Source organism: Lepidochelys olivacea (genome assembly GCF_965140295.1).
Source record: "Lepidochelys olivacea isolate rLepOli2 genome assembly, chromosome: 1".
Lineage (NCBI taxonomy): Eukaryota > Metazoa > Chordata > Testudines > Cheloniidae > Lepidochelys > Lepidochelys olivacea.
Window position 1 is genome coordinate 111728607 of NC_140411.1, and position 8793 is coordinate 111737399.

Consider the following 8793-nt stretch of genomic DNA (forward strand, 5'->3'; position numbering starts at 1 on the left):
GTATCACCTTACCTCCTACCTCAGCTCCACTTCATCTGCTAACAACATTTAGGTCCTTCTTCCCTCCTTCTCTAAAAACCCTTTTTCCAACAACCTCTCCTTCCAAGGTCGTCCAAGCCCCTTCTCCAGCTCAAGCTACTCTCCCATTGGCTGTTCCCTTCCCAGGATAGCATTTCATGCTGCTGCATCACAGCTTCAGGCCCTAATAGCACCTCAATAACTCTCAGCTGCAGCAGGGCCTAGTGCTGGGACCTGGGTTGCTACAGGAGACACAGCACCTTTCAGGAAAAAAAGCAGCTTTAGGAAACAACCTGGTCACGCTGAACCAAGCGTATTAAGTGCTATAAGCCCTGAAGCTGATAGCCAAGAATATAAAGGAACACTGAACATTACTGTTGGGTTAAAAAGGAGACTTCTCATCACAGCTACACTTTTTCAAGACTACGTATTTATAAACCATACTCATTCACTGTGGCTCTTTGTCCCCCTTTGTGGTGGATAGACTACATGAAGAGGTTCATGAGTCTGTTACCACCAGTAAGGCCTTGTCTTCACTGCACTATTAGCTTGAGGTGAAACTTGAGTGTTCGCCTCACCTGACTCCTGGCCCCACACACAAATCTCAAGCGAAGCAGAGCTTTAAACCCAAGCTAGCTGACTTGTCAGGGGTATAGGTTGAAGCTTGAGTGGTCCTAAGTCTTGAGACAGTCATGCAGTAGGGATGCAGCTACGGGCTACCCCTGGAGTCAGTACAGCCCATCAGCTGCTAATCCAATTACTCTGCTAAAACTATCGAGTCACTCTGTGCAGCAGGAGTGTTATGTCACAGTGTTGCCACTCTTATTTGAGATAGGCTAGCTCAAGTGGCGTAACTGCAGTGTACTAATTCCAGCTAGTGGTTGCAGTGAAGACAAGCCCTAAGTTAATGGAGCAGTAGAGGCATATGCTTTTAGATTCAAATGCCTTGGGTTAAATCACCACAGATCTCCCATCTAGGGATGTCATTACATTTATATGCTAGGGATTCTCAAGGTGTTGTTCGGCAGTCATTTTTTAAATAAAATCAGAAACCAGCCTCTTTCTTAGAGTGACTCTCTCCAGTTTTTTGATATATTAAATTATGATCGATCTTAAATGTGAAATGGTCAGCTTCAAAAGCTTTGAATGCTTGACCCTGTGCTGCACGATGAAATTTAAAATCAATTATGTGTTACAGCATTCCGAGCTCATCTGAAACAGCACAAAGTGCTCTGACATCAGAGGCACAAAGGATTCTGGGATCAGGCATCACAGGAGAAAAGAATGGGTGTTTTTGGAGTCTATCCTAAAGTCATCCTCTCAGAGCATCCTCTTGTGACCCTTGTGACTCGGGTGGCCCTGCAGGAACCCCATCCTCAGTTTCCTCCACTCAAGAGCATTTCTCCACCACTCTCGTAGCCTAACAACACCCATGTCATGAGGTGATTCATTAATAAGGGCACCTCAACTCACAACATATAGTCCAGTGCCAGAACCCAAAGGTTTAGACTTTACCATCTTCTGTGACTCCACACTCTTCATCAGTCTCAATCATCCTTCAGGCTGGAGCATGCTCAGACTTCACCTCAAAGTCCTCTACTGGACTTCAAAAGCTCAAGCAAAGCAAAAGCGCAAACAATGGCCACCTGTCCTGGGCTTAATGAAAGTGACATCTCTCTCCTGTGCTTCTCCTCAGCCCCTTGTACAGGACAGTGGCACTCCCCTAGGCCTTCCTGTTGTTCCAGAGGCCCCCGCCCCCAGGTTTCCCAGCTTCTGGCCTGTCTCACAGGTAGCAGCCGCAGAGCTTTTTGCTCTCGACAGCATCTCTCAGGCCCTAAGAGCCCCACAGCTGATCTCTCTGCCCCTTTCCTAACTCACCCAGTCTCCTCCTCTCTAGGGTCCAGCTGCCCTCTCTTAAACCCAACTGGGGGTCAGCTGACCAGTCACAGGTGCACTGGCCTCTTTCTCTTAAAGGGCCATTTTTCACAGAAGGAAAACTCCACAGTCCACTTCTCCCACCCCCCTCAGGGAACATTCGAGCCAGCACAGACACTTCCATACCATACGGATGTGTGAAGACTCCCTTGATATCCACTCTATGTTCACATATACTTCAGAGGCCCTCCATACTTGAAATTCACACAATATGCGTGTGTGGAGGGGACTATGCCATGTGCACAGTTTTCCATCTTCCAGCAAGCAATGTTCTTTTTCTAAAATAATGCATGTTTATGCAGCGTTGTGAGTTCTAACTTACACATCTAATGCTTAAACACTTAAATAATGGCATGACATGTGGATTTCAAAGCTTTTGGTACTTATGTGACCTCTGAATAAAATTGGTGCTTGCAGCTTCATTCTAGAAAAGATTGCTGTGACCTTCACCTTTCCATTTTTCTAATGGTTTCTTCACTACAAAGACAAATTGAATGACTAGCTCAGCCATCTGTAAGATTTAGAATTAAATTTGCCTAGGGCAAATCAATAGAATGGAAATCAAAACTAAAAACCTGAGGTTATTTTTGCAGTAGTCCATGTAATACAACTTCGCATTTATCCTCTGTACTAAACGGTGACTCCATAACGAAGTCACTCACTCAATGGATGTTTTACATACTTTAGAACAAATCAGGGTGAATTTTGCATCTCCAGTATAAAATTCCAGAGTTCTGGTTTTAGTCAGGTGAAGTACATGGAGGCTGAAGAATGAAATACATCCCTCAACACAGCACCATGATTCAAAGCTGCCAAAAGTGCGTGCCACTACTCTGCATCACTTGTGTGTGAAATTAGGGCCACTGTATCTGTGCAACGGCAGATTCTGTGGCCTTGTCCTGGCTCCTTCCATCTCTCCAATGCCATTCTCCACAATAGCTGAAACAAGATGTTGAAGAAATTCTTCTCTTCTCCACAGAAAAAAGGGGTACAGAGGCCACCCAGAACAAAATCTGCATCTGCAGTTCCCCACCACCACTCCCACTGCACTGCTGGAGCCAGTGATGCAAACAGCCAGTTCTGCACCAGAATTTCACACTCACTAATTAGACTTCAGTCTCAGTAAATACTATGATTTGTTCCTCGGTGTGTTTGTTGAAATTTTGGATCTGTTTATCACTGCCCTGGTCTGCTCCTTTTGTATTACTCATTTGGCTGGAAATTTTCCCAGTATCAGAGAGTCCACAGTGAGCATAGATCTAACTAACTTGCTCTTACATCACTGCAGCTCCTCATGCAAGGGAAGGGGAGAAGCAGCTTAAAATGCTGCATTTCCAGGGACCTTGTTTGCTGTACGTGGAATTTCTTGCACATCTTAGGTAGGTTATCGTGGAGAATGACATTGGGGTGCTGAAAGTGGCCAGGAGAAGACCACAGAATTTGCAATTATGCAGATTCAGTGACCATATTCTCAGCTGGAAGCTGGTCCCTTGGGAATGTTGAAAGCTAGTGCAGGTTAAAGGAACTCATAGGGTGCTCTAGCTTGCATTGGGTAAGGTGCTGGGCAGAGAACTGAGGAGCTGTAACTGGCTCCTTAGCAGTCCCCTGCCTCTACTTTACCAAGCATAAATTTGGCCACGCAGTGAAACATCGACAGTGACCTACTGGAGCTAAAGGTTTGAATTAAGAGGAACAAACATTTTTACTGTTTACAGTGTTGGTGTAGCTCATTTTGGTCCAGGATATTAGAGCAGTATAGAAAAGACCTGAAGACCTGAAGAAGAGCTCTGTTTAAGCTCAAAAGCTTGTTTCTTTCACTAACAGAAACTGGTCCAATCAAAGATATTACCTCACCCATCTTGTCTCTCTAAACTTTTTTATTATTACTTTTAGAATATTCTCACTTAATTTTTACATTGATATCAATAACATGTGCAATACAAAATAATCCATTCAGTATGAATACTAATGGAGACTGGGAAAGAAAAAGAAATATAATTAATTTTCAATAATGTAAATGGGAACATGCTGAGAGACTTACATCAAATGGCAAAAGATCAAAAATATCTATCCAAATAAAGACCACAATTAAGATGGGGGATTCTAAAAACATTTTTTTAATAACATGTTGCCTACGGGATGAAACACTTGGGGCCAGATTCTGATGTGGCTCACTCTGGTGTTAGGGCCTGGTCCTATTCCTATGAAATCAGCCATTAGAAACAAGACGATCCAAGCTACTCTTTTCTTGGGAAATGAGTAGAAATGGAACTAAGTTTCTGACGTTTCAGCCAAAGCCCCAGGAAAACAGGAATATGAGGCACTTGCAAACATTGCTGATGGAGGGCTCAGTTTCTAAGCACAGTAACATTAGTGTAAATCCCAAATGACTTCATTGGCTGCAATTAACTGATTCCGATGGACAGCCCAATTCTCCTCCCATGACCTTGAACACCTAGTAATGGGAGTCAAATAGCAGCAAAGTACAAAGAGAGAGTTTGGATCTTTCTGGGAGTTAAGACCTGACTTATATGTCATCTTCAGTGATTATTCTGTATGCACTCATGAGACATACAATAGAGTTTAAGACTTAGGCCCTGGTCCACAAAAGTACTTAGGTGCTAGGCTTAAGGACCTAACTCCAAGTTTTAGGCTCCACTGTGACCCTCAAAACTCCAGCCGAATGCTGTAGGCATCTCAACTCACTTGGCACCTAAGTACCTGCCTGTGGGCATGCGCACTGATACCTCGCTCTTCGTGTCCAGAGGCCTGTCACCCACCTAAGCCCCCAAGCAAGCCACGAACCACAGTAAGGTAAGCGGCTGAATGCCTATCTCACTTGTGCAGGGCCCAATCTGGTAGGTGTGCTCAGAGGTCATTGGATTGGGTCCCATTTAAAATACTGGTGCAGGAGGAAGTGGTGCCATTACTTTATCTTAGTGGTTAAATGGCTCACCTGGAACAAGGAAGACCCAGGTTCACTTCCCCATCCCCTCTCTCCCTGACTGGGAGAAAGGATTTGAACAGGAATTCCCACCTCTCTCAGGAGCACATGCTAACCACTGAACTAGGGGATATTCTGATGTGCCACTCCCTCAGCCTTTCCTATTGAAGCTTTTGCACTCTGAATAATGAAAGAATGATGGGTGCAGAGGGACTGGACCCTGGGTTTCCTACCCCCGAGGTGGATACCCTAACCACCAGCTATACAGTTATTCTCACTCTCTCTCTTTCTCTGGCCCAGTGATAGCTGTGCCTTGGATAAATAGAAGCTACTTAGGCACCTAAGCAGCTCCCCACAGCATGCTAGCTTTTGCGGATTGCATTCTAAGGTGCCTGTCTCTCCCCATGCATTGCACAGGAGTTTGTGGATTGGAATGTTGTTCCTGTGATTTTCTAGGTGTCTAAATGTCTCAAGACTCCCATTGACTTTAATGGGGCCAAAATTTTACCCTCTGATTTCAGTGGGAACAGAGTTAGGACAACACTGAGCACTACTGAAAATCCCACCTGTTTTGTAAAGTGCAGTCATTTTGGCTGTCTCCACTAAGAAAGATTTAGGACTTAAATTGGAGAAACGCTTAAGGCGAGGATCAAAGTGACGCAACAACTGTACTAATAACTCAGGTTTCAGAGTAACAGCCGTGTTAGTCTGTATTCGCAAAAAGAAAAGGAGTACTTGTGGCACCTTAGAGACTAACCAATTTATTAGAGCATAAGCTTTCGTGAGCTACAGCTCACTTCATCAGATGCATATCGTGGAAACTGCAGCAGACTTTATATATACACAGAGAATATGAACCAATACCTCCTCCCACCCCACTGTCCTGCTGGTAATAGCTTATCTAAAGTGATCATCAGGTGGGCCATTTCCAGCACAAATCCAGGTTTTCTCACCCTCCACCCCCACACACAAATTCACTCTCCTGCTGGTGATAGCCCATCCAAAGTGACAACTCTTTACACAATGTGCATGACAATCAAGTTGGGCTATTTCCTGCACAAATCCAGGTTTTCTCACATCCCCCCCACCCCCATACACACACAAACTCACTCTCCTGCTGGTAATAGCTCATCCAAACTGACCACTCTTCAAGTTTAAATCCAAGTTAAACCAGAACATCTGGGGGGGGGGGGTAGGAAAAAACAAGAGGAAACAGGCTACCTTGCATAATGACTTAGCCACTCCAAGTCTCTATTTAAGCCTAAATTAATAGTATCCAATTTGCAAATGAGTTCCAATTCAGCAGTTTCTCGCTGGAGTCTGGATTTGAAGTTTTTTTGTTTTAAGATAGCGACCTTCATGTCTGTGATTGCGTGACCAGAGAGATTGAAGTGTTCTCCGACTGGTTTATGAATGTTATAATTCTTGACATCTGATTTGTGTCCATTTATTCTTTTACGTAGAGACTGTCCAGTTTGACCAATGTACATGGCAGAGGGGCATTGCTGGCACATGATGGCATATATCACATTGGTGGATGTGCAGGTGAACGAGCCTCTGATAGTGTGGCTGATGTTATTAGGCCCTGTGATGGTGTCCCCTGAATAGATATGTGGGCACAATTGGCAACGGGCTTTGTTGCAAGGATAAGTCCCTGGGTTAGTGGTTCTGTTGTGTGGTATGTGGTTGTTGGTGAGTATTTGCTTCAGGTTGCGGGGCTGTCTGTAGGCAAGGACTGGCCTGTCTCCCAAGATTTGTGAGAGTGTTGGGTCATCCTTTAGGATAGGTTGTAGATCCTTAATAATGCGTTGGAGGGGTTTTAGTTGGGGGCTGAAGGTGACGGCTAGTGGCGTTCTGTTATTTTCTTTGTTAGGCCTGTCCTGTAGTAGGTAACTTCTGGGAACTCTTCTGGCTCTATCAATCTGTTTCTTTACTTCTGCAGGTGGGTATTGTAGTTGTAAGAAAGCTTGACAGAGATCTTGTAGGTGTTTGTCTCTGTCTGAGGGGTTGGAGCAAATGCGGTTGTATCGCAGAGCTTGGCTGTAGACGATGGATCGTGTGGTGTGGTCAGGGTGAAAGCTGGAGGCATGCAGGTAGGAATAGCGGTCAGTAGGTTTCCGGTATAGGGTGGTGTTTATGTGACCATTGTTTATTAGCACTGTAGTGTCCAGGAAGTGGATCTCTTGTGTGGACTGGACCAGGCTGAGGTTGGTGGTGGGATGGAAATTGTTGAAATCATGGTGGAATTCCTCAAGGGCTTCTTTTCCATGGGTCCAGATGATGAAGATGTCATCAATATAGCGCAAGTAGAGTAGGGGCTTTAGGGGACGAGAGCTGAGGAAGCGTTGTTCTAAATCAGCCATAAAAATGTTGGCATACTGTGGGGCCATGCGGGTACCCATAGCAGTGCCGCTGATCTGAAGGTATACATTGTCCCCAAATGTGAAGTAGTTATGGGTAAGGACAAAGTCACAAAGTTCAGCCACCAGGTTAGCCGTGACTGTCAAGCTTTCTTACAACTACAATACCCACCTGCAGAAGTAAAGAAACAGATTGATAGAGCCAGAAGAGTTCCCAGAAGTTACCTACTACAGGACAGGCCTAACAAAGAAAATAACAGAACGCCACTAGCCGTCACCTTCAGCCCCCAACTAAAACCCCTCCAACGCATTATTAAGGATCTACAACCTATCCTAAAGGATGACCCAACACTCTCACAAATCTTGGGAGACAGGCCAGTCCTTGCCTACAGACAGCCCCGCAACCTGAAGCAAATACTCACCAACAACCACATACCACACAACAGAACCACTAACCCAGGGACTTATCCTTGCAACAAAGCCCGTTGCCAATTGTGCCCACATATCTATTCAGGGGACACCATCACAGGGCCTAATAACATCAGCCACACTATCAGAGGCTCGTTCACCTGCACATCCACCAATGTGATATATGCCATCATGTGCCAGCAATGCCCCTCTGCCATGTACATTGGTCAAACTGGACAGTCTCTACGTAAAAGAATAAATGGACACAAATCAGATGTCAAGAATTATAACATTCATAAACCAGTCGGAGAACACTTCAATCTCTCTGGTCACGCAATCACAGACATGAAGGTCGCTATCTTAAAACAAAAAAACTTCAAATCCAGACTCCAGCGAGAAACTGCTGAATTGGAACTCATTTGCAAATTGGATACTATTAATTTAGGCTTAAATAGAGACTTGGAGTGGCTAAGTCATTATGCAAGGTAGCCTGTTTCCTCTTGTTTTTTCCTACCCCCCCCCCCCCAGATGTTCTGGTTTAACTTGGATTTAAACTTGAAGAGTGGTCAGTTTGGATGAGCTATTACCAGCAGGAGAGTGAGTTTGTGTGTGTATGGGGGTGGGGGGGATGTGAGAAAACCTGGATTTGTGCAGGAAATAGCCCAACTTGATTGTCATGCACATTGTGTAAAGAGTTGTCACTTTGGATGGGCTATCACCAGCAGGAGAGTGAATTTGTGTGTGGGGGTGGAGGGTGAGAAAACCTGGATTTGTGCTGGAAATGGCCCACCTGATGATCACTTTAGATAAGCTATTACCAGCAGGACAGTGGGGTGGGAGGAGGTATTGGTTCATATTCTCTGTGTATATATAAAGTCTGCTGCAGTTTCCACGATATGCATCTGATGAAGTGAGCTGTAGCTCACGAAAGCTTATGCTCTAATAAATTGGTTAGTCTCTAAGGTGCCACAAGTACTCCTTTTCTTTTTACTAATAATTAACACACTGTTTTTTGCATCTTCAAAGTGCTTCACAAATATTAAGACTGAACTATGGATGAAGTCAATGGCAAAGTCATTGACTTTAGTTGGGCTAGAATTTCACCCTATTTGAGGAAGCTTAAATACA